Consider the following 20,276-nt stretch of genomic DNA (forward strand, 5'->3'; position numbering starts at 1 on the left):
CAATGGGAGAGTTTATCTATCTCTGCTTCAGTTTCTAAGTAAATATCTGTACTTTGTTCTGGCCCATGTACAAAAGTGGGGTTCAAGTTTATACTGCTCTCAAAGTCCCCAAGCTTTAGGAATCTCCACACGGAGAAAGTAACATCACCAGCTCCTGTACCAGTGACAGTTCTGAGGCACTCTTAGGCACACAGAAGGCGTCACTCCACTGCGCACGCGCTCCGCGACTCCCACAAAGTGCCTCCCAAGCTGAGCTTTCATAAATAAACCATTGTGGGTGAGAAACTAATGACACACGGGTAGCAACATTAGAAATCAATGTTTTCACATTATAGCATATTCCAATAGAGAATATGAAACTGTGTTCAAGCCCGGGCTGGTTTGGCTCAGCAGTAAGAGCATCAGCCTGCGGACCAAAGGGTCCTAGGTTCGGTTCCCTGTCAAGGGCACATACCTGGGTTGCAGGTTTGATTCCCAGACCTGGTGGGGGTTGTGGGAGAGGCAACCAAAGTGTCTCTCTCACATCAATATTTCTATCTCTCACTCTCCCTCTTTTCCTTCCACTCTATAGAAAGCGATGAAAAAATATCCTCAGGTGAAGATCAAAAATAAATAAATAAATAAATGTTCAAATAATTTAGGTAATAAAAAAAAAATCAAATGTATGAGAAATACACAAGAAATAAATAGAGCCCTGGCCAATTTGGCTCAGCCGTTAGAGCGTCGGCCTGCGGTCCAGAGAGAGCCGAGTTCGGTTCCCGCTAAGGGCATGTACCTCGGTTGCAGTTTGTGCCGGGCCCTGGTTGGGTCGTGTGGGTGGCTCTCGCTCTCTCTCTCTCTCTCTCTCTCTCTCTCTCTCTCTCTCTCTCCTTCCCTCCCTCCCACTCTATCTGAACAAAAAAATGGAAAAATGTCCTCCAGTGAGGTTTAAAAAAAAAAGAAGAAACAAATGGAAACCAAGTAGAGGAAAACAAATCAAATAGAACTTTTAAAGTTATGCAGTAAACAAACAGCTCATGGAGCATATTAGAAATAGCTAAAAACATTGAACTAGAAGATAGATCTAAGGAAATTAAGTAAGTTGCAATTGAGGAAGATAAAAAAATAAAAAAACATGAAAGAGAGCCATTGACATGAAAAAGAAAATGAGAAGGTTTAATATATGTCTAATGAAAGTTCAAGAATAAAAACAACAAGAATGATGAGGAGTCAAATATTAACACGATGATGGCTGAGAATTTTATAAATGTAATGAAAAACATAAATCCTTAGTTCCAAGAATAAAATATTTTAAGTAAGATAAATAAAGAAAAAATTATTGACAATAGACTTCTTATGGTAACAATAAAGGCCAGAGTACAATTGAATTATATGTTCAAATTGCTGAGGGAATATTACTCACACTAGAATTATAAACTAGACAAACTATCAATCAAGAGTGAAAACATAAGAACAACTTTAACAAAAAGGGACATAGAAACTTTACCACCCATGTATCCTTGTTAAAGCAATTATTAAAGGATTTATCCCAGAAAGAAACTGAATCCAAGATAAATAAGGGGGTTTCCAAAATCAATGGTGGGCAAAACAATTGGCAAACATAGGGTAAACTAAACACATATTAACAGTGTACACAGTGAAAACAATATGAGTTTATAAAAAGAAAGTTGAAAAAAAAATCTGAAAAAAATGACATTAAAGAGAGTGGATAATCAGAGCTTAAGTTTCTAAAGTCCTTGGAATATTTGAAAATGTGGTAACATTATGGATTCAATTTTGACTTTGTTCAGACCAGTGTGCATATTCAAAATTAAAAGGTAAACCATAATGATTAAATGTATATTACTTAACCAATGAAACATTTTATTTTGTAGTGTAAGCAGGAGAGAGAGAGAAAAGAGAGTAAAGCACTGGAGCAAAGAACAAAGTTAGAGGACTCAAAATACCTGATTTCAAGACTTACTATAAAGCTTTTAATTACAACACTAAAAACACGACCATGAAAGTAAGAAAAATTGATAAGTAAAACTTTACTTACATTTAAAACCTACTGCTCTGCAAAAGACACTGTCAAGAGATGAAAAGACAAACCACAGACAGGAAGAAAATATTTGCAGAACTTTTATTTGATAAAGAATTTTTATTAGTCTTGGTTCTCCAGAAAAATAGAAGCAATAGGGTGTGTGTGTGTGTGTGTGTGTGTGTGTGTGTGTTCACTCTATTTTTATTGTATATTGATTTGTATATGCATATACATACACACACACACACACACAAACACACAGGTGGGAGGGAAGGGGAGGGAAGGGAAGAGAAGAAAAGAAAAGAAAAGAAAAGAAAAGAAAAGAAAAGAAAAGAAAAGAAAAGAAAAGAAAAGAAAAGAAAAGAAAAGAAAAGAAAAGAAAAGAAAAGAAAAGGGAAATATTTATTATAAGGAATTGGCTGAGAAGTCCCAGAATCTTCAGTTAGCAAGCTGGACGCTCAGGAGAGCCAATGGTGTAAATTCTAGTCCAAGTCTGAATCCGAGGGCAGAAGGCAGAAGACAGATGTCACTAGTGATGGACAGTCAAGCAGAGTCTCCCTCAACTGGCGGAAGGGCCTTTTTGTTCTAGTCAGTCTTTCAGTTGATTGGATGTGGCCCATCCATATTAGGGAGGGCAATCTCTTTGCTAGGTCTACAAATTCAAACGTTAATCTCAGCAAAAAACACCCTCACAGCCCTGGCCGGTTTGACTTAGCACTTAGAGGGTTGGCCCACGGACCAACGAGTCAAGGGCATGTACCTCAGTTATGGTTCATCACCTGCCCTGGTCGGGGTTGTGCAGGAAGCAACCACTTGATGGTTCCCTCTCACATCAGTGTTTCTCTCTCCCTCCCTCCTTCCCTCTCTTTCTGAAGACATATAGAAAAATATCCTCAGGTGAGGATTAAAAACAAAACAAAAACACCCTCACAGACACACCTAAATATATATTTGACCAAATATCTGTGCACCCATGGCTCAATCAAATTAACTATTACAGATTTGTATTCCAAATATACAAAGAACACTCTGCTCCACCATAAGAAAAGAAATGGGCCAATTTAAAAATAAACAAAGATCTGAACAGATACCTCACTAAAGAAGATTTATAGTTATGCATATGTTAAGATTCTCAATTGTAAGTAAAAAATTGCCAGTTAAAACAATAATAAATTCTAATATACAACTTTTAGAGGAAAATAATATCTGTTTTTTAAGTTAGCAATACTAATTGCTATAGAAGATAAAGAGTAACAGGAACTCTTATTCATTGGTGGTGGAAATGGAAAATGGACAGCTACTTTTGAAGACACTCCGGCAGATTCTTGTAAAGCTAAACAGATTTACCACACAACCCAGCTATTGTCCTCCTAGGTATTTTGATTTGAATCTTATGTCCACATAAAACAAATACTTACAAGGGCTTTATTTATAATCCCCCACAACTAGAAAAGACAAAGATTTCCTTCAATTGGTGAATGGGTAAATAAACTTTAGTATAGCTATACAATGAAATATGATTCAGCAATAAAAAGAAATGAGCTATCAAGCCATGAAAAGACATGGGGGAGCCTTAAAAGAATATTGCTAAGTGAAAGAAGCCAGTGTGAAAAGGCCACCTACTATATGATTTTATTATATCACATTTTGGAATAGGCAAGACTTTAGAGACAATAAAATGTTCAATTATGTTGATTCTATGACATAAAAGGGATATTAGGTAAAACCTAAGAAATCTGAATGAGATATAAACTTTAGTTAATAATAATATTTCAGCATTGGCTCAATTCTCTGCCTGAGAGCATTTTCTGAACTGTGCTGCAGGGAAGCAGGGAGCAATGGTAGACCGGATGGAGAATGCAGATATTGGAGCTTGGGGTTTCTGAGGTGGCTGGAATTTGGGGGAACATAGTACAAGGGGGGATAACTGTACAAAGAAAGAACTTCAGAAATCTCCAGAAGGATCCTCTGGACAATTTAGCCAAACACTAAGCTGTGCATGCTCAGAGCAAGACTCATAAACAGGTGAACTGTGAATCAAACAAGATCCGACTGGCACGGCCCTGAGAAACAGCTGAGTTCTGAGAAGCTAGAGCACAGACACCTCATTTAGCAATCCAGGTACTCAACTGAACCCCAAGAAATACCACGTTATTATAGCCCCAGAGCAAGGGCTATTCTAGACTCTTCCTAAAATCTAGAAAATTAAGCTTCAGTAGGATGAAGTTAATCAATTATAACATTCTACATGCTAAAGGAAGACAATATAAACCAAACTGTCAACAATGTAGCATCTATAAAGTTGAGCATATAATTTTTTTAAAGTGCTAGGCATATAAGAAAGGAAGAACATGTGACCCAAACTAAGAAAGAAGACAGTTAATAAAATCAGCCAGAGATGAGACAGAAAAGTGTTGGATTTAGCACACAAGGACTTTAAAAGTGACTAGAAGTATGTTCGAGGGCTTAAAGAAAACACTGTCTATAATGAGAGGATGGCGGGGAAAGTTCAGCAGAAAAACAGAAACTACAAGGAAGGAAGGAAGGAAGGAAGGAAGGAAGGAAGGAAGGAAGGAAGGAAGGAAGGAAGGAAGGAAGGAAGGAAGGAAGGAAGGAAGGAAGGAAGGAAGGAAGGAAGGAGGAAGGAAAGAAAATTGCACATAGAAAATCTAAAACTAAAATACGGCAATATCTAAAATTTTAAAAATAAATAAATAAATACTAAGGCCCTGCCGGTGTGACTCAGTGCTTGAGCGTTGACCCACGCACCAAGAGGTTGCCGGTTCTATTGGTCAGGGCACACGTCCAGGTTGTGGGCCAAATCCCCAGTGCAGGGCATGCAGAAGGCAGCCAATCGATGTTCTCTCTCATCGATGTTACTCTCTCTCCCCCTTCCTCTCTAAAATCAATACAGAAAAAATATTTTTAAAAAGCCCTGGCCGGTGTGGCTCAGCAGTTAGAGCGTCGGCCTGTGGTCCAGAGAGACCTGGGTTCGGTTCCCGCTAAGGGCATGTACCTCGGTTGCAGTTTGTCCCCGGCCCTGGTTGGGTCATGCGGGTGGCAGCCACTCAATGTGTCCCTTTCACGTCGATATTTCTCTCTCTCTCTCTTCCTCTCTCTCCCTCCCACTCTGTCTGAACAAAAAATGGAAAAATGTCCTCGGGTGAGGATAAAAAAAAAAAAAAAACAAAACCAAGTGGACTAAAAGTAGATTAGAACTGCATCAAAAATATTAGTGAATTTGAAATTATTCAAACTTCCATGTAGAGAAAAATTAGTGAAAATAATAAGATTTAGTGACTCATGAAATAAGAAGGATATAGGTGTATCATTGGAAACCCAGAAAAAAAGTAGAGGAAGATTGGGCAAAAAAAAAAACATTTGAAGAAATAATGCCTAACAATTTTCTAAATTTAATGAAAATGATAACCTATATTTCCAAAAAGCTTGAAAATTCCTAGAAGAATAAACACAAAGAAAACCACACCTAGCACATCATAAACAAGTGTCTGAAAAGCAAAGATAAACAGAAAAAATTTAAGAGCATCCATAAAGAAAAAATATATATTTAAAAATCTGCTAACATCTCATTAAAAATAATGTAGCTAGAAAATAATGGAACAACATTTAAAAGTACTGAAAATAAAAACCCAAACAACAACAACAACAAAACATCTATCAATGTAGAATTCTATAGTCAGTGGAAATATCTTTGAAAAATAAAGACATTTTCACCCTGAGCAGCTGGGTCAGTTGGTTGATCATCCTGTGACACCAAAAGGTTGCAGTTTTGATTCCCAATCAGGGTATGTATCTAGGTTTCAGGTTTGGTCCCCATTTGGGGCATATACCAGAGGTAGCCAATAGGTATTTCTCCCTCACATCAATATTTCTCTCCCTCTGTCCCTCTCTCTCTCCCCCTGTTCCTTTCTTTCTCTCTCCCTTCCTCTCTCTCTAAAAATCAATAAAAACATATCCATGGGTGAGGATAAAAAAAAATAGAGATTTTCAAATAAACAAAAGCCTATAGAATGCATCACCAACACATCTTCACTACATGAAACCTTAAAGGAATTTTTTTAAGCTAATAAGAAATAATACCAGATGGAAATTCAGGCCTTCATGTAAGGATGAACACAGTGTTCATTCTAAGAGGACATGTATGAGCTAGGTATATAACAGGGATAGCATTTCAATTAACTGGGGAGAGAATGAAATTTTCTGTTACTGGTGTGGTGTTATGTATATAACATTAAATTACCTATGTACCTCATACCAAACATGAGCTCCAGATGAATTGAAGACTAATTTGAAGAACAAAACTTTAAAAGTATTAGAAGAAAAAGTAATATAATTAAGAATTATTAAGGAATTATTTCTCAATTAATAAGAGAAAAACACAAACCAAAATGTAAAGAATGACCAATTCGACTACATTAACATTGATAATAAATAAAAAAACCTACTTTTAATAATAATAAAAGCTTCTTCACGATAAAAAGACTTGTCACAAATTGGGAAAAGATATTTATAACTCATTTATCAGAAAAACAAAAAAGTTCTAGAATTCCTTTTTAAATCTTCTGAAAATCAGTAAGGAAAATGCAATCAACCCAATAGAAAAATGGTCTTTTTATCATGCAAATCACAAAAGGGAAAAAAAAAGAATGCACAGTGAACATGGAACATTTGTTCAACCTGACCAATAATCAGAAAAACACAAATGAAAACAACACTGAAGGCCATTTTAAACTCGCCCAAAATATAAACTAGAACTACCTTGATAATACCAAGTACCGGCAAGAATGTGGAGTAACAAGAACTCTTTCACATTGCCTGGGGGAGTTTCATTATGACAACCAACTGTAAATAAGTTGACAATATACAGTCAAGTTGAAGATGTGTTTGCCCCACTGCCTGCCTTATCCTTCCTGGATTTCTACTCTAGGGGAGTCTCAAACATGAGAACAAAGAGGTATGTACAGTGACGTTCTCTGCAATAATGTTTTCAATAGCAAAAATGTGGATACCATCTACATGCCCTTCAGTAGGGGAATGAATACTAAATTGGCTATTCACACACTGAAGCTGTATGTAGGAGTCTAAATAAATAAATGTGACCTATACATTTCAACATAGAGAGACTTAATAAAATATGGAGTGATATAGTGCAAATTGCAAAGGGTACATAGTGATATTCTGTATGAAATTTAAGACCCCAAATATTAGACAAATTTTTTTTTATAAATGTTTACTATACAAATAGAAAATACAAATCTATACATAGGAATGATGCACCAACTTCAAGATGATGTATTCTCTAAGAATGGGAGGCAGGGCCCAGATGGGGGTAGATTTCTTGCTATCTCTAAAACACTGTATTGCTTATAAAAATAGAGAAATACAAAGTAAGTTTTTTAAATGATAGAATTATTTTAATCTTGTATCCATAGGTGTTTGTTATAACACTTTCTATATGATTTTATTTATTTCAAACACAATTCTTTTTAGATTTTTATTAAAGTATAACATACTTACTGAAATTCTACAAACTCTCACAGAGGGGACATGCCTGTGAGCCCGAGGAATACTCTCTTGGGTTCTTTCAGTGCCTATAGATGTGCTTAGGAGCAAAGCAAACCAAAGTGCCCCAGCCTCCTTCTCTCAGAATACAGCCCCAGTATTTTTCACTGACTTATTTTCTATGATGCCTTCAAATATTTAAATTTTTGTCCACATTTTCTAATTGTTCTTTCAAATTACCAAGCCCATTCCTACCCCAAACAAAACTTTTATTCACACACACACACACACACACACACACACATACACACCAACAGAAAACCCGAGAGACTTGAGTATCATGCTAAATGTTGCAACAAGCAAAAATGGAATTAAATTTTAGCCTAATGTCAGGGAGGAACTGACCAAGATAGACAACTAATACCATTAATTTAAGGTGCTTGTCTTTGGTGACTGATAAGCTAATGGGAAGCATCCTGAACTTGACCAGCACACGTCAAGTGGGATCTGGATAGAAGTTTTGTCCCTAAAATCCTAAGAGCCCTGACAGCCAGGTGAGATGCTAAAGGACCGTAAGAGAATTAGGCATGAAAAATAAGAGAAGACCCAGGAAGTTTTACCATGGGCACCCAGCTCCCAGTCCAAAGACTGCATTTCCAGCCTCCTTTCGGCAGGGCATGGTCATGTGATCAAGCTCAGGCCAAATGCGTGTGAATTGAAGTGATGTATAAAAATTCTGAAGCCAACCCTTAAAGAAAAAGAACAGGTCCTTTCTCACATGAAGGCCAGGGCTCCAGGAGCTACTTTAGAGCACAAGTGAAAAGTAAGGATCGAGATTGGCAGAGCAAAAAATTGAGAGTCTGGGTCCTTATCACCACACCACTATGTTTAGACTATTATATGAACGAGAAATTCACTTCTACCCTATTTAGGCCATTGTCATTTTTGGATCTTTGTTACAGAAGCCAAGATTGTAAGCTAACTCTTACACCATCCAAATTGCCCACACTTCTCTGCAATGATACCATTTTATCTGGGAGAAGTAACACTACATATGAAGGTGAATGTCAAACACAAATAGAGAGAAGGGACAGGACACAATTAGCAAATGTCTTTTAGAGTCAACATCCATTAGGACCTACTCCTGAGTGTTCTGTTATTTCACACGGACCCTGTTCCTGGTCTTGCCCTGTTCCGTTTCCATTGCTGGTACAATTATTCCCATGTTAACGAAGACATTGGAAACCTGCTTCCAAGTGTGTGTTTTTGTTTAGTTTTTATTTTTTACAGTCTATCTTTTTTTATTTTTTGTCTAGTCTATAGTACAATGAAGAAATTACAGTCTGTTCCCCACCACCTCGACCCCCAAAGTACTGGATATTATGACTTTGCTTTGGATCAGTTTAATGGTATTTTTTTCCTCAGATATGTCTTTTAATATTAATCAGAAAAATCATTACAGTGATTTTTTTTCACTGTGTGTAAAAACAAGAAATCATGAATGATGCTTTCTGCTCAGTCTGATTCATGTCTTTCCAATGTTCCAACATCTAGAAATTATCTGAGCCTTAGGAAAATCAAAATGCTTGTAAAATTCATCTGGGTTGAGGTGACATGTTCACCAAATGTATGAAGTTTTTCAGGCTGAAATATTTGTACAAGATGATCCTTCTCTCTAATATGCATTTTCAAGCCAAGAACTATATTATTCTTGTAAACAAATTAAAAGAAATGATTAGAAAATTGAGAAACTACTCATGCCTAAAAGCTACTGCCCCTAAAATGTCCATGATTCTTTTTTTAATCTTTATTGAAGTAAATGTCTAAACATCCTCAATTAGAATAGTGCTTAATGACTCTAATGACTTTATAATTGTATGGAAACCATTAAAAACCATACATGTGTTTGCTCTACCAAGAAAGAACACCAGAGTCCAAAATATAAGATTCTGAGATGAGGGATTTGTGGTCAAAGGAAATTGTTCTTGGGTTATGTATCATACTAACCCTCATCGTTTCATTCCCATCAGTATGGTTAGGTCTTGGGGTAAAGAATCAAAGCCTGTTCTCTCATTAGCATAGGCTTTACTGTTTAATGATGCCCTTGTTTATTTCTCTTTCATTATTTTTTTTATCTTCACCTGAGGATATGTTTCCATTGATTTTTAAAGAAAAAGGAAGGAGGAGAGGGAGAGAGAGGAGAGAGAGAGAGAGAGAGAGAGAGAGAGAGAAACGTCAATGTGAGAGAGAAACATCGATGTGAGAGAGAAACCTCTCTTATGCACCCAGACCAAGAATCAAACCTGCAACCTTTTAGTGTATAGACCGAAACCCCAATAAACTGAGCCACCTGGCCAGGACTCTTTCATTATTTTTTTTGCTTCTTTTTGTTAAATGATTCTGTAATTTACTGGAGTTTCGCATTAAATCCCATCCTTGTTTTATTTTTCTGTGTTAAAGATTGGTGTGTGAGAAAAATTACATCCTGGGGCCTGAGGTGTGCTGCCAGTGTCGTCTAAACGTTTATGTTTTCATTGCTGAAATGAAGACAAATGCTGTCACAAAAAGTATCCTCTTTCTTTCCGTTGCTGGCAAAAAAAAAAAAAAAAAAAGGCAAAAGCAGCTATGAGCTGAGACAAAGTTTAGACAAGGAAAAGAACATACAAGAGCCCAAACATTCCAGAATTTCAATTTTTCCTTAGCCAAAAGCAACATTTCAGAACAAATGGAAACACCCCTCCCCCTTAAGATGTAATTAATCATTTTCTTCTACTTTAATTGCTGTCCTGACAGAGGACAGGAGAGCACATGTGTTTACAGTCATACACATTTTCTTTTATTGTCCATAGAACATTGAAACCACAACATAAGACCAAGAGAGTCTTCTGTGAATTACAGAATTATCCAAGTAAAAGAACATTAGCCTCTCTGAAATAACCCTCATGTCTTTAAAATCAATCAAGTAATCAGTGGGAATTTACTACGTGCCTTGAGCCATGATCATCTCTGCGGAGGGAAAACACACAATCCTTTGTTCACGAAGGAAGTGAGGAGGAAACAGGGCACATATTAAAAATAAGAGAATAATGACAAGTCACAGAGTCAAAGAGCTGTGGACCCAAAGAGCATTGTTTTGACCCAAATTACTTTTCTTGAATTAGATCCTGGAATGATGCCATCAGTGTGCTTTGGGGGATTTCTAAGAAACAACTTGAATGAAATTCGCTACAGTATTTATTGAAAAGTTGTTGAAAATGCCATATGACTTAAATAGACAAGTAAGCTAAAATTATTGAAATAACAAACAAGGAGGGGTGAGGTATACATAAAAGTGTCATAAGCTCCTATATTGCACTCCCTTCAGGACCTCTCCTGGTTTTCCTAGTTTAGGAGAAATTAAAAAACAACGACGGAATATTTACTGTTATTTTTTTTTCTTCATGCTATAATAGGACTAGTTTTCCTTTCAACAATAGGAAATATTATTGTTCTGCCTGACATTAGGATCAGGAAATGCAGGAAAGAAAGGAATGGCCAGAGTGAAATATGTTATGGTCTTATCTTACCATTCCTTGACTAGAATATAATTTCCCCAAGGACAAACACTTTGCCTGGGTTTTGTTGTGGTGTTTTCAGAGTTTGGCCCATAGTATGGCATGTGTACGAAATGTGTGTTGAGTTCATGAATGAATGGCCGTATTTCCAGACTTGACTCTCCTGGTGCCCTTTTCATGAGCATAGTTTACCTGTATGTTCCAGGTACAGCTCAAGTCTTACCTCTTCCAGGAAGACTCTCCTGAGTACCACTGTTTTTTAACTGACACCATAAAGCCTGGAAGTGTATATGGGATGAAGACTGGTCACTCTCCATGTTTCCCAAATTGTGGAACTTGCCTGTGGCCAGTGTTAAAATGCCAGTTCCGGGGCGCCTGTTCCTGCAGGGTCAGTAGTTTTGCCCTGAGAATCTGTGTTTTTGACTAAAGTCCCTGTGATTCTCAGCTAGGTTTGGGAAACACCGCTTTATCAAGTGTGACCCAAAGGTTACACGTTCTCCCCATTCCAGCCAGCTGATCTTGGCATCCCCTCCTCTTGAGACTTCACATTGCCTCTGGATTCTTTGCAAGTGTCCAAGGCAGGCACTCCCAACCTCTCAGAGTCACCGTGTAAGGGGGGACAGAGCAACCTACTGTCCCATTCTAACTCATGGGCGATAGATTTGTGATGTGAAATTCACGTTTTGTCACTGCTTGTGGAAAGCACGGAGCCACCACACAAGCCGTGCCTCGTGCTGTGGTGAAGGATGGACTCTCGCTGGTGGTGACTCCAGCTGTCCAGATCTGCTGGTCCTCTGCAGCCTGCCGTCGGGCAGTGACCTGATCGTTCTCTGATAGACTTGTTGGAAATAACAGAGTCAAAGGTATGACGTGTTTGAGGTTACAAAGAAAGTTTCACAATATGTTTGCCTAAAGGCCACAGGGAGCGTGTCCATAGAGGTAGGGGCGCCAGCTGACTCCTTGGCGAAACCGCATTGTTTGGAAAGGAGGACTCTTAGCTAGCCAGCCAGTCTGGTAGCTGGAGTGGATCATGAGCGAGGACCCTGCTGGACCGAAGCTGCCAGTGAGGGTTTTCACGAGAGCGGGTGCTGTTTTCCAGCCAGCCTGACCACTCGGGTATGGCTGAGCTGGGAAGTCACACAGAATTACGTTCCAGTCCCATTCACCTGGTTTGCACCTGAGTGACCTTGGGCAAGTTTCTTAGCCTCTCTCATCCTATTTTCCTTTCTGCGAAGTTGGGATAAACATAGTACCTAGCTCGTGGGTTGTTTGTTAGGACCTAACCAGATAATGAATGTAGACCACCTAATCTGACTCCTACATATTGTCTCATCATGTAGAAATTTCTCTCATTATTCCTAGTCAGAAAATTCCCCTTGCTATTAAAACTTGACCACAGATTGATTATGTGTGTGTGTTGATTATTCGGGTTGTTTGTGTTATACTGTGATACCTATATAAAGATTGGACTGTAGCCCTGGCCGGTTTGGCTCAGCGGTTAGAGCGTTGGCCTGCGGTCCAGAGAGACCCGGGTTTGGTTCCCGCTAAGGGCATGTACCTTGGTTGCAGTTTGTCCCCGGCCCTGGTTGGGTCGTGCGAGTGGCAACCACTCGATGTGTCCCTTTCACATCGATGTTTCTTTCTCTCTCTCTCCCTCCCCGCTCTATCTGAACAAAAAATGGAAAAATGTCCTCAGTTGAGGATAAAAAAAAAAAAAAAGATTGGACTGTAGAATATTCCCTGGTTTACTTAATCTGAATATTATCTCCTTTCTGCTGATTCACTATTCAAAGGTTTTTCCTAGGGTTTATCCTGACTTTGGGAATTACTGCAGGACACCTAACAGTGTGTAAATTGCTTTTACCTAGCAAAAACACTAAAACGCTAATAACTACAATGTCGTTTTTCTTCATGTAGCCAGGAAACCAAATTGCTACATATTGAGTCATTTCCTTGGAAAAACATTTGTTGAACACAAGACTAAGTCAAGTCCCTCTAATAAATGTTCTCATAACTTTTTTTTCAAAGCATTTACAGTTTGTAATGTTCTATTCATTTGTGTGAATATTGGCTTAAGAGTCATCTTTCTTTTTTCAACTCCATTTTTTTTATCCTCACCTGAGGACATTTTTCCATATTTTGTTCAGATAGAGTGGGAGAGAGAGAGAGAGAGAGAGAGAAACATCGATGTGAAAGGGACACATCGAGTGGCTGCCACCCGCACAACCCAACCAGGGCCGGGGACAAACTGCAACCGAGGTACGTGCCCTTAGTGGGAACCGAACCCAGGTCTTTCTGGACCGCAGGCCAACGCTCCAACCACTGAGCCAAACCGGCCAGGGCTCAGCTCCATTTTAAACTTAGCTGGAATGGGCAATAGACTTACTCGCTACCAGCTTGTCCCCAGCGACGAGCACTACCCAGCACAGAGCAGGTGCTCCGAGCGGGTTAAGAGCTAGGCATGCTGCCCTGGTCAGTTTGGCTCAGTGGTTGGAGCATCGGCCTGCGGTCCAGAGAGACCCGGGTTCAGTTCCCACTAAGGGCACGTACCTCGGTTGCAGTTTGTCCCCCGCCCTGGTTGGGTCGTGTGGGTAGCGGCCACTTGATGTGTCCCTTTCACATCAATATTTCTCCCTCTCTCTCTCTTCCTCTCTCTCCCTCTCACTCTATCAGAACAAAAAATGGAAGAAATGTCCTTGAGTGAGGATTTACAAAAAAATAACAAAAAAAAAAACCAGCTAGGCATGCTGATGCTGGCCACATGCCCAGGGTGCTTTTAGGGTTTCTGTCTGTCCCTTCCCTGGCTTCTGCGAGCTTTTGCTTTTAAGGGTCTGCACTTTGATTTGCGTTGAGGGACTTTCTTGGGGACAGCTAGAGCCTCATTGATGGGATATTCAGGGAACTGGAAGTGTGAAGGTTTTATATCTCCCTAACCCATCCTTAGCCAATGGCCCAGCCCCCTGGCCTCAAAAGAAAAGACTTTGAGGTGTAAGTCATACTCCCAAGCTTCTGTACAGGATGAATTGAAGCCTCCATGAAACTTTGCCTGGAATCACACCTGCTGCCTGAACTTCCTCGCAAGTGTCTGTTGCGTGTCTTCAATAAATCACTTGCACGCAAATCCTCAACTCAGACTCAATCCTCAACTCAGGATCTGCTGTGGGGAACCCAACTTCAGATATTAAGTAAACCCTTTTTATGAACACATTGTCCCTGGAAAGTAGGACATTTTTTATTCACTTACTCTGTTGTTCCAGGGCTAATAAGGGTATAGGGGTAAGGTTTGCATTGTGTGTGTTCTATCAGACACCAGATACGAGTCAGAGATTCATCAATAGAACAGAGATACTGGAATAGCTCTTTCTATGGGTAACAAATAACTGGGCAATCAGGGCAGAAGATGATATTATCTTTCAAGTAAAAAAGTGAATCTCTATTAAGAACATCTTCGATTTGCACACTTGAGAGCATTGTTTTCTTGGTAAATGGGGATTTAAAAACCTTGGCTGTGAGCCAGGAAATGCAAAGAAATGCATAATTTTCTTAGATGTGTCTAAGCTGAAAAGCTGAGCTATATAAACATAAGAAGAAATGGCCAAAAAAATTTCAGCTTTGTAACTGTAAAGGCTACATGAAAAGGTGAATAGAGATTTTTGCAAGCTGTCAGAGAAGACCTGGGGCGTGCATGAGTGTGAGTATAAGTGTTCAGGGCATTATGTCCATGTTAGAGTCATTTATTTTTGACAGCCCCTCAAAAGAATTTCTTTAATGTGAAGATACTTCAAATAAGATCATAGAATTTTTTAGAGGGATAAGGCATGAACTAAATCAGAATGGTGCTTAGTCCACTACCAGGGCAAGAATAATCAATAAGATCCATAGATAGATAGATAGATAGATAGATAGATAGATAGATAATAGATAGATAGATAGATAGATAGATAGATAGATAGATAGACAGACATTTAAATAAAAATTGTAAATGTAGCACACACCCTTATGCATAACTAAAATTACTCACTTTAACTCTTGCATTAGAAAACAAATTATCCTAGCTTAAAACATTTCTTTACATACCGTAAAGAGTTTGGCACCACTCCAAATTTTAGTCAACCTGTGAAATATTCTGTGGGAATGTAACTTTCTGGTTTGCCAGCTATCCTTTAACTACCATGTCAAGATTGATTTGGTGCTAGCCCAGCTGTGGAATTAAGAAAGCTTGACTACAAAGATGCTTCCTGTGACTTTGAGGATTTGTATTCTTCTGTAGATTTAAGTTCCATACAAATGTCACTGTGATTAGATAGACAGCACAGCAGATAAGCTTTTATTTAGTTACCTTATTTTGTTTTTTTAATGCTATAAAATATATAAATCATTTTGAAACACTGGGGAGGGGCAGAGTAAAGGACGAAATAAAAGCAAATATCCACAAACTTTTTGCTAAAGAACTCTACTGCAACTACCAAGAAACTAGAGTATTGTACTCTGGGCTCGTGCCTTGAGTTCTGTACGTCAGAAGCCAGAAGTGGACTATTGGTTCCTTATTCTTTTGCAGTAAAAGTCCTTTTCTAGTCATATTTGATCACTTTTATTCTGTTACAGGCACACATTCTCCAGAATAGTTAATTGAACAGTAAGAAATTAAAGAGAATCCATTATCCATTATCCTTTCTAGACGATCCTCTGCCTTACTTTCTTTAGTTCTTTTTTTTCCCTGAGATAATTAGAAACCTTTTAGAGTAAAAATAAATGTTTCTGCTTTATTGAACAGATGAGGTCCAGAGAAGTGAACTTGTTTATCTGAGTTCACAGACAATGGAAGAATCAGGATCACCGCTCAAGACTCCTGGTTCCCAGCCCCAGCTCCTTTTATCAACCAGCCGTGCCTCTTTCCAGGGCTTTGATACGGTGTTCCATTTAATCACTGTGTCACCATTTGTTTACTACCTGTTGATGAAGATTTGATTTGTTTCCAGTTTGAGGTTATGAAAATTTCTATAGGTCTTTGTGTGACTCATGCTTTCATTTCTCTTGTAACTACCAAGGAGTGAAATAATGTATGTTTAACTTTTTAAGAAATTGCCAAACTATTCCCAAGTGGTTGTACCATTTTACATTCCCATCATCACCATATGAAAGCTCCCAGTTTCTCAGAATTCTCAGAACACTTGGTATAGCCAGATAATTTAATTTTAGCCTTTTTTTTAAAGATTTATAATTTATAATTACTTTTGTCATATATGCTTTGAATCAAGATATATATTTTCCCATTGTATTAGCTAAAAGATCTATCACCAATCATTAAAAAAATAGTTCTCTCCCCTGCTACACTGCAGTAATTCATGGTATCTGGTTTAAGAATTCTATTAGGAGTATAGTAGTATCTCACTGGGGTTTTAATTTGTAATTTTCTTATAACTAATGATGCTGACCATGTTTTCATGTGCTTATTTGCCATCTGTATATCTTCTTTGGTGTAGTATTCGTTCAAATTTTACCAATTAAAAAAAACTTGATAATTTCTTTTCTTATTATTAACCTTTGACAATTCTATATATAATATAGATACAAACTGTTCATCAAATACATAATTTCAAATATTTTCTTTCAATCTAGCTCTTATTTTTATTTTCTTAAGAGTGTCTATTAAAAAGTTCAAAGTTTTAAGTTCCCTGAAGTCTAATTTATCAATTTTTAATAGTGTGGATACTGCCCTTGGTGTCATTGCTAAGAAACCATCAACCAACTCAAGGTCACAAAGATATTCTCCTATTTTCTTCTAAATTATGCCTTTTTATTATTTGATTTTGCTTTTAGTCTATAATTCAATTGAGTTAATTTTTGTATATGATACAAGGTATGATTCAAAGTTTATTCATTGCATATGAATATGCAATTTTTCCAGCACCACTTGTTGAAAAGCTATCCTTTCTCCATTGAATTACCTTTGTTGAAAATCAGTTTTCCATATATATGTGTATCTGTTTCTGGATTCTATTCTGTTCCATTGATATATTTGTATATCTTTGTCTGCACCACCCTATCATGATTAATGATGTTTTATAATAAATCTTATAATCAGGTAATTTTATCTTTTACCTTTGTTCTTTTTCAGAATCATTTTGACTCAATAAGTTCCTTACATTTCCAAATGAATTTTAGTATCAACTTGCTAATTTATATTTTAAAAAGGCCTAAAAATATTTGAGTCTTACTATCATGTTCAATCTGACCATTACTGCCTTGCAATTAGGGTGTTTAGAGCATTCCCATTTAATGTGATTATTGATGTGGTTAGGCATAATTCTATTATCATGTTATTTGCTTTGTGTTTATTTACTCTTTGTTCTTTTCCTCTTTTTCTCATTTTTGTGGATCAGCTGAATTTTTTTTTTTTTTTTTTTTATCCTCACCCTAGGACATTTTCCATTTTTTGTTCAGGTAGAGTGGGAGGGAGAGAGAGAGAGAAACATCGATGTGAAAGGGACGCATCCAGTGGTTGCCACCTGCACAACCCAACCAGGGCCGGGGACAAACTGCTACCGAGGTACGCGCCCTTAGCAGGAACCGAACCTGGGTTTCTCTGGACTGCAGGCCAATGCTCTAACCGCTGAGCCAAACCGGCCAGGGCTGGCTGAATATTTTTTTTGATTCAATTTTTATCTCCTTTATTAACTAATTAGCTCTAAACCTTTGTGTTTTTTGTTTTGTTTTTGTTTTTAGTGATCGCTTTAGGGCTTATAGTATTTGTTAACTTATCACAGTCTACCTTTAAGTGATATCATTGCCTCTTCATGTATATTTTAAGAATTTTACAATAGTACACTTCAAATTTTCCCTATTCAGCCTTGGTACTATTGGTGTGTTTCAATATTGTTTATCTGTTATAAACCCCATCCTATATTGATATTTTTGTTTAAACAGCCAATTATCTATTTAAATCACAAAGAAGCAATGTTCTATACTTATTTATATAGTTTCCATGCTGGTGCTCTGCATGCCTTCGTTAGAGCCACATTCCAGTTGCTACCATTTTCCTCTGCTTGAAGAATTTTCTTTCGTATTTCTTGTAGTGTGTTTCTGCTAGTGATGAACTGCTTCAGCTCTTGTGTGGTTGAAAAGTCTTGTTTTTGCCTTTAGGTTTGAAAAATATTTAACTGGGGCATAGAATTTTAGGTTGACATTTTCTTTTTCTTTTGAATGTTGGCCATTATCTTTTTGCATTGTTTCTTATTTTTAAAAAGAACAAAAACAGAAACCTGTTGTATTCCTTGTCTTTATTCCTCTGTATGTAGCACATCTATTTTCTGTTTTTTGTTGTTGTTGTTTTTTAAGATTTTTCTCTCTATCGCTGTTTTTGAACAATTTTATGATGTGCCTTAGTATAGTCTTCTTTTCTCATGTTTCTGTGGGTGTATGTGTGTGCAGTACTCCATTTTGTGTATCTTCTTGGTTCTGTGTGTTTATACTTTTTATCAAATTTGGGGGAAATACCATTATTTCTTCAAATATTTTTCTGTCACCCCCTCTCTTTCAGATACTCTAGTTCCACATCTATTAGTCCACTTGAATTTGTTCCACAACTTTTTGGGGTTATTTTATTTCTTTGTGTTTAATTTTGAACCATTTCCATGGCTATAGCTTTAAGTTCATTATTCATTTCTTCTGCCATGTCTAATCTGAAGTTTATCTCATCCAGTATATTTTTTTTTAATTTAAGATATTGTACTTTTCTTATATGCATATCTGCATAACTGATAGACACAGACAATAGTGTGGTGAAGGTAGGGGCAGAGAGAAAGGGGTCAATGGGGAAAAAGGGGTATCTGTAATACTGTCAAACAATAAAGATAAATAAATAAAAAAGATATTGTAGTTTTCATCTTCAAAATTTCAATCTGGGTTTTTTTTATGTTTTCATGTCTCAACTTCCTAGATATATGGAATATAGATATAATAACTATTTGAAATCTTTGTTAATTCTAACTCCTCTGTCAGTTGTTGGGTTGGTTATGATTAAGTTTTCTTCTCATTATGAGTAATGTTTTCTTTCCATTTCTTTTATACCTGGTGATTTTTTATTGGTTTTTAGGGATTATACATTTTTCTTTTCTAGATATTGGATATTTTTGTATTCCTATAAATATTCTTTTGTTTTATTCTGGGACACAATTATTTGGAAACCTTTTGATTTTTTCAAGTCTTTCTTTTAAGCTTTGTTATGCAGTATCAGAGCCATGTTTAATTTAGAGGTAATTATTTTCTACTACTGAGGCAAGACCCTTCTCAGTACTCTCCCAAGTTCATACGACTTACAAAGTTTTCCAGTCTCGCTGTCAGGAACAGGAACTTTCTGATGCTGTGTGAGTGGTGCATACTGTTCCTTCTAATTCTGTGGATGATTTTTCCCGTCTCAATTACTTTCATCACATGTATATGCTATCAACACTCTGCTGAACTTGAGGCAGACCCTGTGCAGTGGTCCAGAGTCCCTTTCCATGTGAGTCTTTCTTCTCTGTACTCTGTCGGATGAACCCCAGCTGTCTTAGTGTCCCTAGATACTCAGCCCTGTCTCTTCAACTCAGGGGTTCTGCTGGACTACCTTTGCTTTTCCCTCTCTGTTCCTTGACCAAAAACCTTTCTCCAGGGAGTAGGCTGGGACAGTCGGAGGACTCACCTCATTCATTTCTCATACCCCGGGAGTCACTGTCCGTTGTCTAATACCCAGTATCTTAGAAACCAATGCCATATATATATACATATATACATATACATATACATATACATATACATATACATATACATATACATATACATATACATATACATATACATATATTTTTTTTTTATGTGAAGCAAGAGGGGAAACTCCATTTTTGATGAAGTAGCAGTCCTAGCATGGTATTTAATCCAGGTTTATCTCCATTTTCCAGATATAATAGTTCAGGCTTAGTGAGAATAGATAACTTAATCAACATCTCACATCGAGTAAGGGCTGTGGCCAGGATTTGGAATCGGGTTGTTATTTTATCCTAATTCCTGAAGATTTAAAATATAAGCATGATGTGAATATCACAATGGAGACTTCACTAGAACATATTTTGAACCAGAGGATCTAATTCTCTAACAATCCAGCTAAGAGAGTATTTACTGTAGGTCTTTGAGTGATTTTT

This window comes from Molossus molossus, unplaced genomic scaffold (assembly GCF_014108415.1).
Source record: "Molossus molossus isolate mMolMol1 unplaced genomic scaffold, mMolMol1.p scaffold_m16_p_3, whole genome shotgun sequence".
Lineage (NCBI taxonomy): Eukaryota > Metazoa > Chordata > Mammalia > Chiroptera > Molossidae > Molossus > Molossus molossus.